The sequence below is a fragment of the Ranitomeya variabilis genome, chromosome 4, assembly GCF_051348905.1.
Source record: "Ranitomeya variabilis isolate aRanVar5 chromosome 4, aRanVar5.hap1, whole genome shotgun sequence".
Classification (NCBI taxonomy): Eukaryota; Metazoa; Chordata; class Amphibia; order Anura; family Dendrobatidae; genus Ranitomeya; species Ranitomeya variabilis.
Window position 1 is genome coordinate 160784210 of NC_135235.1, and position 22372 is coordinate 160806581.

General features: G+C 42.8%; 1 protein-coding gene and 1 long non-coding RNA gene across 2 annotated transcripts in view; one reads left to right on the forward strand and one right to left on the reverse strand.

Moving 5' to 3' along the window:
• The window catches only part of NRG3 (neuregulin 3), a 1406690-nt gene that overhangs the window by 731776 nt on the left and 652542 nt on the right, over positions 1 to 22372 (reverse strand). The gene's annotated exons all lie outside the window — the stretch shown is intronic.
• Positions 1090 to 15590, forward strand: LOC143768554 (uncharacterized). The gene is made up of 3 exons (XR_013213939.1): positions 1090 to 4394; positions 10093 to 12553; positions 13868 to 15590. It is a non-coding gene; the product is annotated as an uncharacterized LOC143768554 (long non-coding RNA).

The window sequence follows — 22372 nt, forward strand, 5'->3', positions numbered from 1 at the left end:
AATGGTGAAAGGTAGAAGCACAGTTCAATGTGCCTTCATTACAGAATATTAATATTGCAATACGCAGAGATACATTTCCTAAGTGAAATAATATCCAGGACAATTGACCATTTATCCTCGATGTTGTCCTAGGTCATAAAATCAATATCTATAAACAGAAAACAAAAAGCCTTAAAATCGTTCTTGGTTTTCCTAATTGTAAGAATTTTCGAAGGAAATAAACCAATATAAATGGATAGACCATGTATAGTTGGTTTCTCACTATTTATGAAGCTGGTCAATGACATTTGACACAGGCTGTGACCGAGGAAGGGAACATTATTGACCTAAAATGTAGTTTATTGCTTTCATTAGCATCATATCTTCAAGGTAAACTCGTTAAATACCACCAAATGTTCCCCAAGGCATGAACTTTAAGGACACAGAGCATGATGATTTTGGCAGGAGAAACATACATCATAATGTTATACAGCATCTAGAACACAGCATTTTCTCCTCTATACCTGCGCGCGCTATTGAAAGCATGAGAAATTATTAGTTAATTATGTTAAGTTTGCAAATGAGATGTGGGAAGTAATAACCTTCACAATGATTCTCTATGTTGGGGTAACATATCTGGGCCCACACATACAGAATATCTAAGGTTGAGCTTATTATTACCAATAAGTATGAGGGTGCTTTCACACTTGCCTTTTAGATACAGGTATTTAAAGCTATGAGTGAATCATAAAGGGAAGTATCTATGAAATATTCTTCTTCTGTTTCTTTTACTCCACTCTTGGATTAGCGTAAAAAAACCTCCATCAAAAGGTACATGTGCAAGGACCTACCAACCAATTATACTTCGTACTATCAAGTGTATGAAGCCAACCCACACAATCTGCTCTGAAGCCAGAATATTAAAAAATCTGGTATTGGAGGTTGATATAGTTCTAGGAATATATAGATTCAGCTCAGCAGTAATAATCTTTATTCCAATAACATTCCACTAACAAGTTCTAATCATGTTACTGGGCGGGAAACTTTTGGATACTGATCCGAGAAATCTTTTTTTTATTTTATACTTTTGGTTTTATGTATGTTTGTTTTGTACAATATCTAAACAAATGTTCTTGAATTTTGTGTTTTGTGTCCATATCCTGCCACATGGCAGTTCTAAATTAATAAATAGGCAACCTGATTCTTGGTGCATTATCTTTCCCACATCATTTCCCTCACTGGAAATATTATAGGTTTGGATAACTGGCCTAAGTATAAAATGTATTTAGTGTAGCTGTCAGAATGCTTGTGACCAGCCACCCCTACGAGACTTTCTGTCTTCGGTCACTTACCGTAATGGATGCTAAGCAAGCATGGCCTTGTAAACAATCCATTATGTATTTGTCTTCTGTCTCAGGACACCGTATTTTAAAGCTTTTTAGAAGCTTATGCAGATGTCTTATCCTGAAGAATGGGGGCTGTGCTTTTCTTCATAATGCACTTTAATTATGCTGACTTGTTAGTATGTTAATAGAATTTCCATTAGATTAAATTTACTCATTACACATGTATGCTTCTTACACGACCAGCAATCAACATCTGTGTTGCATTATATTTTTCTGAATTTTGCACAACTAATGAGAATTTTCATTTGAATGTATTAATAGCATAGATCTATCTTAGTCATTGCTCAGCCATAACATTAAAACTATCTGACTAATATTTTTACATCAAACGTAACCAGATGAGAATAAATATAAAAATACAAAAGATCCATAAAATTTCTATACAATTTTAATCCATACTTGTGATTGAGATCGGAGCATTGGAAATTTGCATTGACGATCATAGCTGAGGTAAGTATAATCCAGACTTTGGAATAAATGCTTAAAGGGAACTTGTTGCCAGAAAAAATGCTATTAACCTGCAGATATGAGGTTAATCTGTAGGTGTATAGCGAATGCTGCTGGGGAAAATGAACTTATTCACTCTGGCGGCATCCCACTTTCAGTCACTGTGGCAGCACCAGCGTCGGTTCAGTCACCGCTCTGCATATACAGAGCGTCGGTTATAACCACGTCCCAATGCAGCGGGAGTGCCAGTCAGAGTCAAAGGGCACGGTTAGATCTGCTATACTCATAACAATGACTGAACCCACACCAGTGCCTCCCCTATGACTGGGGAGGTACAGTTAATTTTCTCCCTGCAGCAGTTGGCTAAGTGTGAGCGTCGGGCAGGTTAATGAATCTATTAACCTACAGATTAACCTCATATCTGCATAGATCAGAAAATCCCTTTCCAAGGTTAAATCATGCTTTTCTGTTTCATGTGTTTAAAAAATGTCATTTTTTTCTTATTCTGATCTGTATTATAAAGCAAAATTAGTAATATTGTAAGTTTCACACTGGCCAATGGGGTTATTTTGGACTCATACTTCCTGTCCTTTCAGGAAGAGTTTTCAGAAAAGCCCCTATTGGGCTTACAAATATATACATAAATTTCCTAAAATAAAAATAAATTAAAGTCTAAGAAAGCCCTAGTGGCAGTGTGAAAATTGTAAGATATTACATTTTTATTTTTAATAAAGATTGTAATGTAGGGAGAAAATAAGGGTAAAAATAAAAAACATAAATTAATGCAAAACAAAGGTAAATAAAAGGTCATATTCTGAAGACACATTCATATTAAGACAGCGGTTTGCAACTTGTAGCTCTCCAAGTGCGGCAAAAAAAACTACTACCACTTGGAATAAAAAATGCAAACTGACTACGTCAATGACAATGAGCACTACCTCTTTTTGCTAATATTAAAGAAGAATTTGAGCCAGTAAAAAAGTGCTCTAGCACTGAAACATTGGTGGCCTACCCATAAGTGACTTGATTCTATTGGACTAACCACATCAATGAGCTTACCCCTTTATGACATCTGACTTACTATCTCATCCATGTGCCCTGGGCCAGTCTCACCATGGATGGGATAGTACGTCATAGTGACCGGCTGTGCACACGGGTGGTGTTCGGCCAATCGTGGCTGGGTGTCAGCTGATTCTCACAGCTGACACCTGGCACTAAGTGCCAGGAGCGGTCACAGCATGAGAGTAGAGAGCAGTTATTGCACATCACTCTGGTAACTCCACATTTTCCATTAAAAGTAAGCTCTGGAGGCAGATTCTCGTGCAGATCAGTTTCCTGCCCATTGCACTGAGCAGCTAATTTACATATAAGAAAAACATGGATTTCTCTGGAGTAAGATATCAGATCACAGATGCTAAAGAAGAACCACTATCACATTTTTTATTCCCTATATAATTTGCAATCATCATATTAAATGGCACTGTATACTTACAATTGCTTATTTTGCCTTTCTACCCAGTTATTCTTCTATTTTCCTTTAGGTCTATGACATCACATGATTAAAAACTGACTAGCCGAAACCTTCTATGCTCTATGTAGAAACAGGAAGTCAATTTTCACTGCATGACAAATGAGTTACTGCAGAGTCCCTGTAAGGAGGGTGTATGGAACATCCAGGTCAGAAGTTGAAGAGAGGGATGAAAAATGCAGGGACAAGAGACTTCCTGTTCCTAAAGAGAGCAGGAAAAGGAAAACAATTATCTGGCTAGAAAGTCAAAATGAACAATTGTATGTACTCAGTGCCATATAATATGATTGCAATATATTAAAGAAGATAAAAACTTATGGGAGTGCTTCTGTAAGGTAACATTGTATTTGACTTCTTATGACCTACATACCCATATAGATGGCTTTAGAACAGTTGATCATACTGACAGACTCCTTTTAACTGCATTTCTATGAATCACACCTGCAACATTGTGCTAACTGGCAGAGATCCCAAAAGTTAGATCCCCATAATACAACATCCCTAGGATAAGTAATCAATACAACTGTCATAGTTAATTTCTTAACATACCTAAAAATATAAAAACAGGATAAAACCACTGGGAAAGTGAGCAATTTAAGAAATGAATGATGCTGAGGTTTCCTTTATCAATGAACATATAATCTCATATTTGTATTCTCAATCCCAAAAATATAATGGAACATAAAACCCTTTGAAGTAGCACTACCATCTGACCACTGGTTGTATTTGTTTTTATTTTGTTTTATTAGATGCAGCGTGTTTCGATTGGAAACGGAGTGAGTTTTTTAAATTCTTCTTTGCCTGGATTATCCATAGATCAAGAACCTGATCTTCCTGTGGAACCATTATTCCATTTTGTACACTTATGTATAATTCCTCATTATGTTTATATTCATTTTTTCACTTCCTTATTAAATATGCTTTACATTTTCACGTCAATTATGGTGAGGTTATGTGTAGTTGGTGGTTTCTTTTTGGGTGACCCATGCAACCTTGACCTCATCAGTCCCCTTTTCTTATTGACATATTTGGGTGTTTATTGTTATGGTCCCAATGGCAGGGGACCTCAGAGATTACCGCAAAGTCTGCAAAACATAAATACTCGCTCTTAGGGAAGTGGTAACTAGGCTGACCATATACCTGATCCTAGCGCAAACACTAACAGCAGCCGGGGAACGTGCCTACGTTGATCCTAGACGTCTCGCGCCAGCCGGAGAACTAACTAACCCTATCAGGGAAAATAAGACCTCTCTTGCCTCCAGAGAAAAGACCCCAAAGTAATACAAGCCCCCAACAAATAATAACGGTGAGGTAAGAAGAAAAGACAAACGTAAGAATGAACTAGATTTAGCAAAGAGAGGCCCACTGACTAATAGCAGAATATAGTAAGAAGACTTATATGGTCAGCAAAAAACCCTGCAAAATATCCACGCTGAATATCCAAGAACCCCCAAACCGACTGACGGTGTGGGGGGAGAATATCAGCCCCCAGAGCTTCCAGCGATAACAGGAATCACATTTTGTACAAGCTGGACAAAAAATAAGAACAATGCAAATGATCAAAAGTACGAAAGCAGGACTTAGCTTATCTTGCAAAGAACCAGGACCTGAAGACAGGAGCAAACAGAAGTGAACTGATTACAATGATGCCAGGCACTGGACTGAGAATCCAGGAAGTTTAAATAGCAACACCCATGGTCTAACAAAGCAGGTGAGTACCAACTTGGTAAAAGACAATCCAAGTGCCAAATCACTAGTGACCACAAGAGGGAGCCAAAAGGTATAGTTCACAACAGTACCCCCCCTTTAAGGAGGGGTTACCGAACCCTCACCAAGACCACCAGGGCGACCAGGATGAGCAGCGTGGAAGGCACGAACCAAATCGGCCGCATGAACATCAGAGGCGGCCACCCAGGAATTATCCTCCTGACCATAGCCCTTCCATTTGACCAAATACTGAAGCCTCCGTCTAGAGAGACGAGAATCCAAGATCTTCTCCACTACATACTCCAACTCGCCCTCAACCAACACCGGAGCAGGAGGCTCAACAGCAGGAACCACAGGCACAACGTACCGCCGCAACAAAGACCTATGGAACACGTTGTGAATGGCAAACGACACCGGAAGATCCAAACGAAAAGAAACCGGGTTAAGAACTTCCAAAATTTTATATGGACCAATAAAGCGAGGCTTAAACTTAGGAGAGGAAACCTTCAAAGGGACATACCGAGAAGACAACCAAACCAAATCCCCAACACGAAGTCGGGGGCCCACACCGCGGCGGCGGTTGGCAAAACACTGAGCCTTCTCCTGTGACAACTTCAAGTTGTCCACCACATGATTCCAAATCCGCTGCAACCTATCCACCACGGAATCCACCCCAGGACAGTCAGAAGACTCAACATGACCCGAGGAGAAACGAGGATGAAAACCAGAGTTGCAGAAGAATGGCAAAACCAAAGTAGCGGAACTAGCCCGATTATTAAGGGCAAACTCCGCCAATGGCAAGAAGGTCACCCAATCATCCTGGTCCGCAGAAACAAAACATCTCAAATAAGCCTCCAGTGTCTGATTAGTTGGCTCCGTTTGACCATTAGTCTGAGGATGGAAGGCAGATGAAAACGACAAATCAATGCCCATTTTAGCACAAAAAGTTCGCCAGAATCTGGACACAAACTGGGATCCTCTGTCAGACACGATATTCTCCGGAATGCCGTGTAACCGAACCACATTCTGAAAAAACAAAGGAACCAGATCGGAAGAGGAAGGCAACTTAGGCAAGGGTACTAAATGGACCATCTTGAAAAAACGATCACACACCACCCAAATGACAGACATTCCTTGAGACACCGGAAGATCAGAAATGAAATCCATGGAAATATGTGTCCAAGGCCTCTTCGGGACGGGCAAGGGCAGAAGCAACCCGCTAGCATGAGCACAACAAGGCTTAGCCCGAGCACAAGTCCCACAGGACTGCACAAATGACCGCACATCCCGTGACAAGGAAGGCCACCAAAAGGACCTAGCCACCAAATCTCGGGTACCAAAAATTCCCGCATGCCCTGCCAACACCGAGGAATGAACCTCGGAAATGACTTTGCTGGTCCATTTATCAGGAACAAACAGTCTGTCGGGTGGACAAGAGTCAGGTCTACCAGCCTGAAATCTCTGCAACACACGTCGCAAATCAGGAGATATGGCCGACACGATTACTCCCTCTTTAAGAATACCAGCCGGCTCCGAGACTCCAGGAGAGTCAGGCACAAAGCTCCTAGAAAGAGCATCAGCCTTAACATTCTTCGAACCAGGCAGGTACGAGACCACAAAGTCAAAACGAGAGAAAAACAATGACCAACAAGCCTGTCTAGGATTCAGGCGCTTAGCAGACTCGAGATACATCAGATTTTTGTGACCAGTCAAGACCACCACACGATGCTTAGCACCCTCGAGCCAATGACGCCACTCCTCAAATGCCCACTTCATGGCCAACAACTCCCGATTACCAACATCATAGTTCCGCTCAGCAGGCGAAAACTTCCTAGAGAAAAAAGCACATGGTCTCATCACAGAGCAACCAGAGCCTCTCTGCGACAAAACAGCCCCAGCACCAATCTCAGAAGCATCCACTTCAACCTGAAAGGGAAGTGATACATCAGGCTGGCACAAAACAGGCGCCGAAGTAAACCGGCGCTTCAGCTCCTGGAAGGCCTCCACGGCTGCAGGAGCCCAATTAGCCACATCAGAACCTTTCTTGGTCATATCCGTCAAAGGTTTAACAACGCTAGAAAAATTAGCGATAAAGCGACGGTAGAAATTAGCAAACCCCAAGAACTTCTGAAGACTCTTAACAGAAGTGGGCTGAGTCCAATCATGAATAGCTCGGACCTTGACTGGGTCCATCTCCACAGGAGAAGGGGAGAAAATAAAACCCAAAAAGGAAACCTTCTGCACTCCAAAGAGACACTTTGAGCTCTTCACAAACAAAGCGTTATCACGCAATACCTGAAACACCATCCTGACCTGCTTTACATGAGAATCCCAATCATCCGAGAAAACTAGAATATCATCCAGATACACAATCAAAAATGTATCCAGATACTTCCGGAAGATATCATGCATAAAGGACTGAAACACTGAAGGGGCATTAGAGAGCCCAAAGGGCATCACCAAGTATTCAAAATGACCTTTGGGCGTATTGAATGCAGTTTTCCATTCATCTCCCTGCCTAATGCGCACAAGGTTGTACGCCCCACGAAGATCTATCTTGGTGAACCACTTGGCACCCTTAATCCGAGCAAACAAGTCTGACAATAGTGGCAAAGGACACTGAAACTTAACAGTGATTTTATTCAGAAGCCAATAGTCTATACAAGGTCTCAAAGACCCGTCTTTCTTGGCCACAAAAAAGAATCCCGCACCGAGAGGGGAAGAGGATGGACGAATATGCCCTTTCTCCAAAGATTCCTTAACATAAGAACGCATCGCGGCATGCTCGGGTACAGACAAATTAAATAATCGTCCCTTAGGAAATTTACTGCCAGGAATCAAATCTATAGCACAGTCACAGTCCCTATGAGGAGGAAGAGCACTGGACCTGGACTCACTGAATACATCCTGATAGTCACACAAATACTCAGGAACTTCTGAAGGAATAGAAGTAGCAATAGACACTGGCGGAGAATCGCAATGAATTCCCTGACAACCCCAACTTGACACAGACATAGCCTTCCAATCCAAAACAGGATTATGGGTCTGTAACCATGGCAGACCTAAAACGACCAAATCATTCATTTTATGCAGAACAAGAAAACGAATCACCTCCCGATGTTCAGGAGTCATGCACATGGTCACTTGTGTCCAATACTGCGGTTTATTTTCCGCCAGTGGCGTAGCATCAATTCCTCTGAGAGGAATCGGAACTTTTAAAGGCTCCAGGACAAAACCGCAGCGTTTGGCAAACGACAAGTCCATAAGACTCAGGGCAGCACCTGAATCCACAAATGCCATAACAGGGTAGGAAGACAATGAACAAATTAAACTCACAGACAAAATAAATTTAGGCTGCAAATTACCAATGGTGACAGGACTGACAACCTTGGTTAGGCGTTTAGAGCATGCTGATATAACATGTGTAGAATCACCACAGTAAAAACACAGCACATTCTGACGTCTATGATTTTGTCGTTCGGTTCTAGTCAGGATTCTATCACATTGCATTGAGACAGGTGTCTGTTCAGACAACACCGCCAGAGGTTTAGCGGATTTGCGCTCCCGCAAACGCCGATCAATCTGAATAGCCAGCGCCATAGAATCATTCAGACTTGTAGGAATTGTAAAACCCACCATCACATTCTTAATGGCTTCAGAAAGGCCATTTCTGAAATTTGCGGCCAGAGCACATTCATTCCATCGAGTAAGCACGGACCACTTCCGAAATTTTTGGCAGTACACCTCAGCTTCATCCTGGCCCTGAGAGATGGCCAGTAGAGCTTTTTCTGCCTGAATTTCAAGATTAGGCTCCTCATAAAGCAATCCGAGCACCAGAAAAAATGCATCAACATCCGCCAATGCCGGATCTCCTGGCCCTAACGAGAAAGCCCAATCCTGAGGGTCGCCACGCAAGAAGGAGATAACAATTTTTACTTGCTGAGCTGAATCTCCAGGCAAACGAGGTTTCAAAGATAGAAACAATTTACAATTATTCCTAAAATTCCTATATTTAAATTGATCTCCAGAGAACAGCTCAGGAATAGGTATTTTAGGTTCTGACATAGGACTGCTAACAACAAAATCCTGAATGCCCTGCACACGTGCAGCAAGCTGATCCACACTAGTAATCAAGGTCTGAACATTCATGTCTGCAGCAAAGTTTCAAGCCACTCAGAGATAAAGGGGAAAAAAACAAACAAACTCAGAACTTCTTTTCTTTTAATCCCACTTCAGCAATGCATTAACTATTTATAGGCCTGGCATACTGTTATGGTCCCAATGGCAGGGGACCTCAGAGATTACCGCAAAGTCTGCAAAACATAAATACTCGCTCTTAGGGAAGTGGTAACTAGGCTGACCATATACCTGATCCTAGCGCAAACACTAACAGCAGCCGGGGAACATGCCTACGTTGATCCTAGACGTCTCGCGCCAGCCGGAGAACTAACTAACCCTATCAGGGAAAATAAGACCTCTCTTGCCTCCAGAGAAAAGACCCCAAAGTAATACAAGCCCCCAACAAATAATAACGGTGAGGTAAGAAGAAAAGACAAACGTAAGAATGAACTAGATTTAGCAAAGAGAGGCCCACTGACTAATAGCAGAATATAGTAAGAAGACTTATATGGTCAGCAAAAAACCCTGCAAAATATCCACGCTGAATATCCAAGAACCCCCAAACCAACTGACGGTGTGGGGGGAGAATATCAGCCCCCCAGAGCTTCCAGCGATAACAGGAATCACATTTTGTACAAGCTGGACAAAAAATAAGAACAATGCAAATGATCAAAAGTACGAAAGCAGGACTTAGCTTATCTTGCAAAGAACCAGGACCTGAAGACAGGAGCAAACAGAAGTGAACTGATTACAACGATGCCAGGCACTGGACTGAGAATCCAGGAAGTTTAAATAGCAACACCCATGGTCTAACGAAGCAGGTGAGTACCAACCTGGTAAAAGACAATCCAAGTGCCAAATCACTAGTGACCACAAGAGGGAGCCAAAAGGTATAGTTCACAACAGTTTATATGGGTATAGTTAATATTCACTTTTGGGTCTGGTGACTGAGGCTTTGCTTGTTGCTCACCTCATTTTCTTTTGCTTCCACTCACCTTGCATCACATAATAATTTAGAAATGTACAAATTCGAGAGAAACAAGAATAAAGAAATTCAACTCTAAATTGATTCTCTATGAAACAATCTGCTCATCTCTAATGCCAACATATTTATAATTTGTAAACTATATTTTGTTCCCTTCTACAGTAGAATAACTGTTACAAGTCCTCCACTCAGTGTGGTGAGTAGCAGCTGAGCTGTCAGTACTGTGGTAGAAAGCTGACACTGGGGCATGCTGATTTGCAGTGTTGGGACTTGCTAATTTTTCTACAGATATCTCCTGCTCTGAGTAATTCCCTGGCTAATTAGCTGGCCGTCTGCCTCTGATTACTGCAAGTTGTAGCTTTAACTTAGTGGTACATGTTTGACTAGTTGTTCAGTATTTGTCTCTGATTTAATGCTGACTGACCTTGGACCTTGCCTCTGACCAACTGTTTGCCTAGCCCCTTTGACTTGATCTACTACTGTTAGGACTGGCAGAACGCACCAAGTAAAAGGTGAGATGTTATTAGGTGCGTTCGCAGTCCGGGGTCCACCGTGCAGGTGAGAACCTGCTGCTAACATATGGCAGCGCTATATGGCGGTGGAAGCGAACCCTGGTAAGTCACAGAGCCGCGATACCGCACAAAAGAACGCAAGCAGAGAGTCACTGAACTCAGTCCCTAGACTCGGGATTTGAGTCCGTCTAGACTACTTGCGCTCAACACCGCTACTGGGTGTAGGAGGTAAATAGAAATAACAGTATTGAGCACAAGAGTGCGAGCTGTGCCATGCTGGCGGTCGCCACTAACCACCCAGACCTGGGCTAAGGAAGTGCTCTAATGGCACGTGGCACCGTACTGGCGGTCACAGCAGTGGACGCTGTTTCGTGTGTTATCACGCTGAGAGTTTAGTCGGGCGCTAGATAGGAGCCCTACATCATATGCGAACAGTCATTCAATAGTGATGAGATATTTAAGGACGACTTGCACTCATCAACACACACAAGTATACAAATGTACACCTTCCCAGAAGGACCAATGGGAGGCTGCCACAGAAGTTGAGCACCTTCAGGACCTTCCTGGAGGACCAATGGGATCTGCTGCAGTATCTGAGCATGTGACCCTCAATCTCCAACGGGAGATCTCACCCTGGGCATGCTCAGAAAGGGAAAAGCAGGACTTAGTCCCAAAAGCATCTGCTCGCTGCTGCCCAGCACTGGCTTCAATGGCAGAAGCTGGAAAAGCAGCAGTAACCCTATGCACAGAGTGAGACTGAGCAAGACGCTGGGACCGACGTCTCCGCTGAGCAGGCTCTACTGCGGCAGAAGAAGAATAGGAGACCGCAGCAGAGATGGCCTGAGATTCCCCCTGTGTAGAGGTGGTAACTCGACCCCTAACATTACCCCCCCTCCTAGGGCCCCCCCCCTGGGCCTCACTACGCTCGAAGGCAGCAATGAGCTGTGTTGCCCGAATGTGCTCAGCAGGCTCCCAGGACCTGTCCTCAGGACCACAACCCTTCTAGTCGACCCCCCAAAATTTTTTGCCACGTACCACCTTGCACCCCAGAATAGCATTCACCTCGTAATCATCCGTAGACGAACCCAATGTCCCAGAAGATAACTCAGAAAACCGGGACATGTATACGGGCTTCAAGAGGGACACATGAACGGTGTTGGTGATACCCAGGCGCGGCGGAAGGGCTAAACGGTAGACCACAGGGTTAAACTGTTCGAGGACCTTGAAAGGACCCAAGTAGCAAGGTGCAAACTTAGTGGACTCAACTCGCAGCCTGATGTTATGGGCGGAGAGCCACATTAAATCGCCAGGAGCAAAGGACGGAGTGGGGCACCAATGTGCAATGGCAGAGGACCTCATTCTCTCCTTGGAGGCCCGAATGGCATACTGAGTGCGGTCCCAAATGTCCCGTGCCTCCACAGCCCAGTCTGCCACCCTGTAGTCGGCGGAAGACACGGGCATGGGCACAGGTACCCACAGATGCTGACCATAGTTAAGGAGGAATGGAGTCTGTCCAGTGGAGTCGGCTACAGCATTGTTCAGTGCAAACTCTGCCCACGATAGCAAAGATGCCCAGTCATCCTGCCTGGCTGAGACCAAATGTCGCAGATATGTGACCAAGGTCTGGTTGGCCCTCTCTACCAACCCATTCGTCTAGGGATGATATGCAGAAGAGAGATTCAACTCAATGCTGAGAAGATGACAAAGCTCTCTCCAGAACCGAGACGCAAACTGGGGACCCCGGTCACTGACAATTTTGTCCTGCATACCGTGTAAGCGGAAGATGTGTTTTATAAACAACGCTGCCAAGGCCCATGCAGAAGGTAGCCGGGGAAGCGGCACCAAGTGCACCATCTTAGAAAAACGATCGGTGATAACTAGTGTTGAGCATTCCGATACTGCAAGTATCGGGTATCGGCCGATACTTGCTGTATCGGAATTCCGATACCGAGATCTGATACTTTTGTGGTATCGGGTATCGGGTATCGAAACAACATTAATGTAATAATGTGTAAAAGAGAGAATTAAAATAAAAAATATTGCTATACTCACCTCTCCGACGCAGCCTGGACCTCACCGAGGGAACCGGCAGCGTTGTTTGTTTAAAATTCACGCGTTTACTTGGTTACGTGAAGTCCCGGCTTGTGATTGGTCGCGGCGGCCATGTTGCCGGGACGCGGACCAATCACAGCAAGCCGTGACGTAATTTCAGGTCCTTGCAGGATTTTAAAATTACGTTCCGGCGTTGTGATTGGGCGCGTCGTGGTCACATGGGCGACGTAACCAATCACAAGCCGGGACGTCACGGGAGGCTGGACACGCGCACATTTTAAAATGCGCGCGTGTCCAGCCTCCCGTGACGTCCCGGCTTGTGATTGGTCGCGGCGGCCATGTTGCCGGGACGCGGACCAATCACAATGCCGGAACGTAATTTTAAAATCCTGCAGGACCTGAAATTACGTCACGGCTTGCTGTGATTGGTCCGCGTCCCGGCAACATGGCCGCCGCGACCAATCACAAGCCGTGACGTCACGGGAGGCTGGACACGCGCACATTTTAAAATGCGCGCGTCCAGCCTCCCGGCTTGTGATTGGTTGACCGCGATGCAACCAATCACAAGCCGTGACGTCACGGGAGGCTGGACAAGCGCGCATTTTAAAATACGCGCGTGTCCAGCCTCCCGTGACGTCACGGCTTGTGATTGGTTGCGTCGCCCATGTGACTGCGGCGCAACCAATCTCAACGCCGGGACGTAATTTTAAAATCCTGCAGGACCTGAAATTACGTCACGGCTTGCTGTGATTGGTCCGCGTCCCGGCAACATGGCCGCCGCGACCAATCACAAGCCGGGACTTCACGTAACCAAGTAAACGCGCAAATTTTAAACAAAGAACGCTGCCGCTTCCCTCGGTAAGGTGCAGGCTGCGTCGGAGAGGTGAGTATAGCAATATTTTTTATTTTAATTCTTTCTTTTACACATTAATATGGTTCCCAGGGCCTGAAGGAGAGTTTCCTCTCCTTCAGACCCTGGGAACCATCAGGAATACCGTCCGATACTTGAGTCCCATTGACTTGTATTGGTATCGGGTATCGGTATCGGATTGGATCCGATACTTTGCCGCTATCGGCCGATACTTTCCGATACCGATACTTTCAAGTATTGGACGGTATCGCTCAACACTAGTGATAACCCAAATTATGGTACAGCCACGAGACTTGGGCAAACCCACCACAAAGTCCATCCCGACCATCTCCCAGGGCCTGTCTGCCACCGGCAGGGGATATAATAACCCAGATGGCCATTGTCAAGGAGACTTATTTTTGGCATAGGAGACACATGCCTGAATATAGTCTCCGATGTCACGGACCATATGTGGCCACCAGTACGTTCTCGCCAGCAGCTCAGATGTCCTTTATGTCCCAAAGTGTCCACCCACTCTGGACGAATGAGCCTAAGAGAGAACCTCCGATTGCAAATTAATGGGAACAAAAGTCTTGCTTGGAGGCACAGACTCTAGCGAAACTGGAGCAATGGTTCTCAGGCTCTCAGAAGGGACAATAAGCCGAGGCTCCCCTTCCTCCTCCTCAGATGACACAATGGAGCGAGAGAGGGCGTCAGTACGAATGTTCTTCTCCCCGGTGAGATAATGGAGAGTGAAGTGGAACCGGGAAAAGAACAAGGACCATCTGGCCTGACGAGAATTCAGCCGCTGAGCTGTACGTAAATAAACCAAATTTTTGTGGTCCGTGAAGATTTGGAAGGGAAAGCGAGCTCCCTCCAAAAGATGTCTCCACTCCGAAAAGGCCAACTTCATTGCTAGCAACTCCCTACCCCCAATGGAATAATTCCTCTCTGCTGGTGTGAAGGTCTTGGAGAAGAAGAAGCAAGGATGCTTCTGACCTTGAGCATCCTTTTGGAAGAGGACTGCTCCAGCACCAACGGATGAGGCATCCACCTCCATTATGAATGGCTTATCAACATCAGGACGATGTAACATGGGAGCGCTAGCAAAATGAGACTTAATAGAAGTGAAGGACCTGGAGACCTCTTCAGACCACAATTTGGGATTTGCTCCCTTCTTGGTGAGGGCTACCAAGGGAGCTACCAAAGTTGAGAAGTGGGGAATGAACTGGCGATAGTAATTAATGAACCCCATAAAGTGCTGCACCGCTTTAAGAGAATGGGGTTCTTGCCAGTCCATCACAGCCTGTAGTTTGGCAAGATCCATAGCCAATCCCTGGGTGGAGATGATATAGCCCAGGAAAGGTAAAGACTCCTGCTCAAACACACACTTCTCCAACTTTTCATAGAGGGAATTTACCCGTAAGAGATCGAAGACTCTGCCAACATCTCTCCGGTGGGAGTCAATATCTGGAGAGAAGATGAGAATATCATCCAGATAGACTGCGACCGAGGTGGAGAGTATATCCCAGAAGATATCCTTGACAAAGTCTTGGAAAACGGTGGGGGCATTACAGAGCCCGAAGGGCATCACCAGATGCTCGTAGTGCCCATCCCTGGTATTGAAAGCCGTTTTCCATTCATCCCCCTCACAGATGCGAATCAGGTTATAAGCCCCCCCACAGATCTAGTTTGGTGAATACCTTTGCTCCCCTTAGCCTGTCAAAGAGCTCAGAAATCAGGGGCAACGGGTACTTATCTGCTCGCTGCTGCCCAGCACTGGCTTCAATGGCAGAAGCTGGAAAAGCAGCAGTAACTCTATGCACAGAGTGAGACTGAGCAAGACGCTGGGACCGACGTCTCCGCTGAGCAGGCTCCACTGTGGCAGAAGAAGAATGGGAGACCGCAGCAGAAATGGCCCGAGATTCCCCCTATGCAGAGGCAGGAACTCAACCCCTAACAACTACCTTCCTGGAATTCTGATTTCAGACTGTAATCTGACTCCAGACCTCTTCAGTAGAGATGAGTGAATATCTTCAACTCCCTCCTTATTCGGCAGGCTATAGCTCTTACCGAATAAGCTGCATCAGGAACCCGACTAACTGGAGCACTCTGATAATCAGCTGTTCCGAGCTGCAGCTGCATGTGTCGCGGCTGTGTGACAGTCACAACACATGCATGGAGAGCCTATTTGTTGGGAGGGAGCTGAAGATATTCACTCATCTCTACTCTTCAGTACCCTGCCTCACAGCTTGTCCATGAGTAGTGACAGTCACCTCATTAACTTATTGTTTGGAAAAATTAAAACTCTCAGAGAAAGTTTTGTACTATTAAATATTAAATTATAGATTTTAAATGATGGAAAAATAAATTATGCTTTTCTTTCATTGGCTGAATGCTGACTTGACTACCATTTGAAGTCATACTCTCCTCTACAGATGCAGAGAGTTTTCGATCTGCCTCTTAACATATCGGGATTGCAATAATTGTGTTCTATACATCAGAAGGTGGGCAGAGACTAACTAATTTTCCAATCATACATTTAAAATGTGAACAGATACAGTAATTCACGTAGTAGATATTTCATGTAACGATAATACATTGGATTTTTCTGGTTGAAGATGTTTGCTTTGCTCAGGAGTTATTTCAGTTTGAAGGAGGTTGGCTTTATTTATCATTTGTAATTGAGGACCCTGATCTTTCTACCATCTAAAACATAGCGTGGGTCTTCATAATTCCTTCATCTGACTCCTAACGTAATGACACATCTTTCTTGTTATATAACGTAATACCTCCAAAATTGACAATTCTACCTTTTATTACATCAGAGTGCTCATCCCCAGTACTATGAACATTTTGATCAAATCATAGTATACTGAAAAAAAGGAAGCAATTTCATTTTGCTTTTCATTCCCAGAAAAAAATAATAGTAATAAAAAACCTCTAAAACAAACTTGTGGAATGCAACAAACTGTAATTATTTTTATACTGAACAAAGACCTATTACTCAGTTCTCCTCTGAAGGACACTACCATTTGTGCTTTGCTGTATTTGAAAAGCATCTTATTTCATCAGAGATATCAACTTTAGATAGCCAGTATGCCATTGACAAGGTTAAAGTATAATCACCTGCCATCTGTTTCAGATTTTTTTTTTTTTACAAGAAAAGAAAGTCCCTTGGAGCCAGCCCACAAGTAACTAGTCTGTAATAGAAAAAATACAAATATGGATTCCAAAATCAAAGTACAATGAAAATGTTTTCAGAGTCGATTAGAAATTATTGTAAAAGTATGAAGCCAGAATATATTGATTTGTTAATCTATTTGTTATTAAGTGCTATTGATTTTGGTCAAATTCACGAGTGGTTGATGGACCATGACAGAAAGGATGAAAAAAAATTGAGAAAATATTTTACTATAGATCTATATGTGCAACATATGGATAAGGCAATTGTTTTAGAAAGAAATAGAAATGTAGAAAGACTATTGAAATACTCTGATTGCGATGGAAAACCAACATTTAGGCCAGTATTCATCAACACCAGGATTGTTAGTAACATTTTTAATGTTGAAGTCAGAGGTGCCTGCTTCATTTAGAGGCACTAGTGCATCTGAACAGTGGTGTGTGTCTGGTATTATTATTATTATTTATTGTTATAGCGCCATTTATTCCATGGCGCTTTACATGTGAGGAGGGGTATACATAATAAAAACAAGTACAATAATCTTAAACAATACAAGTCATAACTGGTACAGGAGGAGAGAGGACCCTGCCCGCGAAGGCTCACAATCTACAAGGGATGGGTGAGAATACAGTAGGCGAGGATAGAGCTGGTCACGCAGCGGTTTGGTCGATAGGTGATTACTGCAGGTTGTAGGCTTGTCGGAAGAGGTGGGTCTTCAGGCTTTTTTATAATATAAGATATATGATATAAGAATTCTGTCGAATGTATGCCATATCTCATCATAAATTAGATGAGCTGAAAATCACTTCCTGCCCCAGTTCCAAACATTCTCTCAAAGGTGAGTGAAACTGCTGTGAAAACACTGAAAGTTGCAAAATTGGTACATTTTTATGCAACTCCAAGTTGCGCAGAAAATGGGTGACTTCAAAGTGATTTAGATATATGTGAAATTAAGGAGTATTTTTTATGTAATCCAAAATTATGCGGAACAATGAACGTTTTGGCCCTGAATCTGGACCTTCATCAGAGTGGTGCTGATTATGTGTGAGCCATATATGGAAATATGCAAACAGTGCTTTACTGGATGTGAATGCTCTCGCTATTTGTGTGGTGCTCATTATTGAACGATGTACTGTATACCTCTCCTCTCTGTACCAGTCTGTCATTGTAAATTTGTTTACTGTAAACGATATCTATAACTCTGTACGTAACCCCTTTCTCATGTACAGCACCATGGAATTAATGGTGTTATGTAAATAAAGAATAATAATAATAATACCACTACATACTTTTCAAAGCGATTTGGGAGGGAATTATGGAGTAATTGATTTGATGAATATGGGCCATGGATTCTTCTTATTTCCTTAGTGACCAGGCCAAATTTTTTAAATCTGACATGTGACACTTTATATGGCAATAACTCTGGAATGCTTCAACATATCCTAGTGACTTGGAGATAGTTTTTTTCTTCATGGCAATGGAAAATTTAGGTCTATATGTTTTGTGTTTAGTTAGAAAAATATCAGAAATTTTACAAACATTAAAAAAAAGTAATTGTCAAACTTTGAATGATCATCGCTTGTTTTGTCTTATATTGTTTTATATCAGCAACATTTGTAAAATGTTCTTTTATTTTTTATGATGTAAGAAAGTAAACAAATGTAGTAGCAACTGTTAAAGAAATTTGCTACATTTATTTTTTTAGGGACCTATTCTGTTTTGAATAGGGATGAGTGGACCTGTGGAAGTTCGAGTCCTGGGACCCTACCCAAACTTTCCAAAGTTCGGTACGGCACGAAAGCTGTACCCAAAATTTAACCAGAATCCAAAACCCGTTGAAAAGAATGGTGACTTGAAATAAATTATCTCTGTCTGCAATGGACTTCCCTCAGAGCTCCTAACATTGCAACGGAGAAGTCCGTATTCAGTGTTAAGCACCAGACACTAACTGTTGGATTCAAACCCCAAACAAAACATTTAAAAAAAGCACCATTCAAACCATTCAACATATTCTAAAAGGTATTTTATTAACCCTTCAGGTGCTTTTCAGGAATTAATGCAAAGTGGCATGACCAGAGTGAAAAAGTATATTTTTCCAACTAAATGTTGCTAACTTCTGAACAGGTCTCTATAGTTGCCAAACACTTATGCCATTATTTGTCCAAGGCAACCAGCAGAACCATGCATTCATGACCTCAGGATACCTATAAGGAGTAGTCACTATTGTCAGCAGCATCTAAGTGGCTAAAATGGTTGGCTATGGTTGGTTCCAACACTGATCATGGCTGATGCAGCAGGGTATAAGCTATAGGGTACAGCTAACAGGTTCTGCATATTCACCAGTCTGGAGATTCTATTCTTTTACATCTCAGGTCAGTAACAAGACATATTGGTGGTCAGGTCACTAAGGTGTTAAACTCTCCCAGTAGTTTTACTTGGTTCTGTGCAGTAGGATACATTAACATGTGAGTAAAGTGTCCAAAGAATTGCCAAGAACTAAGCATTTTGTCATCTTCTACAGAGGTAGCATTCCTTGAAAGAATGATCTTCATTGCACAAATGTTTGTATGATGCAAGGATCATTTGATCACAATCTGCATGTCGGTGCTGCTCCAATACAACATAAATGCATTTTTACAAACTATGTAAAGGTGAGGGCAGCATACCATGCTGGCCAAGGTTAGGTTTGCTGTATCTGTGCAGGAGATGAAGGTCATGTTCTTCAGCTAGAAGCGAGTGCTTATTCTGAAGTATCTCTTACCTATTACACAGCAGAACAATGCTACTTTATACTACTGGCAGTCTGTTAATTACATTTTTCTTATCACTATTTATAAAAAAAGAAGAGCACATAGGCAAATTGTATAGTCCCATATTCTACAAATCTTGGGGACAAAATGCTCTTCTGTTGAGATGCAGTATCACTTTAAATCCATGATCCGATAATACAAAGCATACACACAAAGAAAACCAGTCAATAATGCAGCAGTACAACGTGCAGGGTCAGTAATGAATATATTGACTTTGTATTCATTTTCCCTTTTACATTCTCCTGTCATGTGTTTCCATTATTGATATTAGATGTATGTGTATACATGTTATTCTCTCAGCACCAGTCAAATGTGGTACATTAATCATTTAACTGGTTCTTTACAGTCAAGAGAAACCAAAAACCTCTGCTCCCTATAATGTTAATGTCATTTATATATGTATGACTTACAGAAATATTGAGAAATTATTTACTGGCAGATGTTTGGTCTTATGGAATGGAACTAAACCATTTTATAACCTAATACACACCATTTCTACCCATTACACTGCTCTTGTATATAATTGAAGCTTTATTTTAAGTTTAAAAATTCTCTGTTTCTTACTAACTTAACCCCAGCCCATTTTCATTTTTGCGTTTCTGTTTGACCTCCCCTTCTTCCCAGAGCCAAAACTTTTTTTTTATCTTTCCGTCAATATGGTGACGTGAAGGCTTGTTTTTTGTGGGACGAGTTGTACATTTGAACAACACCATTGGTTTTACCATAATGTATACTGGAAAACGGGAAAAAAATTCCTATTGCAGTGAAATTGCAAAAAAGGGCAATTCAACAACTGTTTTTTTTAACATATTCACCAACTTCTAAAACTGGCCTACTATTATGATTCTCTAGGTCATTACGAGTTCGTAGATGCCAAACATGAATAGGTTCTTTTTTGTTTAAAGGGAACCTGTCACCCCGTTTTTTCCGTATGAGATAAAAATACTGTTAAATAGGGCCTGAGCTGTGCATTACAATAGTGTATTTTGTGGACCCCGATTCCCCACCTATGCTGCCGAAATATGTTACCAAAGTAGCCATTTTCGCCTGTCAATCAGGCTGGTCTGGTCAGATGGGTGTGGTGTCTTCCCCCATATCTTGCTTAGTTTTCCGTTGGTGGCGTAGTGGTGTGCGCATGCCCAAGGTCCCAAATCCACTGCACAGGGGAGGGAAAAGAGCGCGATCTGTGCTATTCCCCTGGTGATCGGTAGGGGCGGCCATCTTCCTGTGGCCGCGCGTGCGCAGATGGAGCGCTCTGCTGCCCGGGGCTTCAGGAAAATGGCCGCGGGATGCCGCGCGTGTGCAGATGGAGATCGCGGCGGCCATTTTCCTGAAGCCGAGATCGCGCTCTTTTCCCTCCCCTGTGCAGTGGATTCTGGACTTGGGCATGCGCAAACCACTACGCCACCAACAGAAAACTAAGCAAGATCTGGGGGAAGACACCACGCCCATCTGACCAGACCAGCCTGATTGACAGGCGAAAACGGCTACTTTGGTAACGTATTTCGGCAGCATAGGTGGGGAATCGGGGTCCACAAAATACACTATTGTAATACACAGCTCAGGCCCTATTTAACAGTATTTTTATCTCATACGGAAAAAACGGGGTGACAGGTTCCCTTTAAGTGATAAAAAAAATCCAAATTTTGTTTTAAAAAAAAAAAATTGCGTCATTTTCCGAGACCCGTAGCATCTCCATTTTTCATGATGTGGGGCTGAGTGAGAGCTTATTTTTTGCATGCCAATCAGACATTTTAATTATTCCATTTTGGTGTAGTTTGGTGTTCTTTTAATCTTCCGTTATTACATTTTAACCCCTTGAACCCTGGAGCTTTTTTAGTTTTTGTTTTTTGCTCCCCTTCCTTCCAGAGCCATAACTTTTTTATTTTTCTGTCAAAATGGCCATGTGAGGGCTTATTTTTTGCGGGACGAATTGTACTTTTGAATAAAATCATTGGTTTTACCATGTCTCGCAACAGAAAATGGGAAAAAAATTCCAAGTGCAATGAAATTGCAAAAAAGTGCAATCCCACACATTTTGTTGTTTGGCTTTTTTGCTAGGTTCACTAAATGCTAAAAATGACTTGCCCTTATGATTCTCCAGGTCATTATGAGTTCATAGACACCTAAAATGCCTAGGTTCTTTTTTATCTAAGTGGTAAAAAAAATTCCAAAGTTTGCTAAAAAAAAAAAAAAAAAAAAAAATTGCGCAATTATCCGATAGCCATTTTTCTTGATCTCGGGTTGGCTGAGGGATTATTGTTTGCGTGCCGAGCTTACGTTTTTAATGATACCACTTTTTTGCAGATACTTTTGATCGTCCGTTATTGCATTTCAATGCAATGTCGCGGCGACCCAAAAAATGTCATTTTGCGGTTTGAATTTTTTCTAGCTACGCCATTTAGCGATCAGGTTAATCCTTTTTTATTGATAGATCGGGCGATTCTGAATGCGACGATACCAAATATGTGTAGGTTTGATTTTTTTTGTTTTATTTTGATTGGGGCGAAAGGGGGGTGAGTTGAACTTTTTTTTTCTTTTTTTTATATCTTTACACACTTTTTTAATTATGGCATGCTTTAATAGCCTCCATGGGATTCTAGAAGCATCTACTACTCAATCGCCTCTGCTATATAGAGGTGATGCACAGATCCGCTCTATGCAGCAGAATTACAGGCTTGGTATGTGCGCCGACCACAGAGTGGCGCTCATAGAAATTCATCATCACCAACCATAGTGGTCTAGAGGAGACCTCTGGTTGTGATGGCAATGCACTGATGACCCCCGATCACT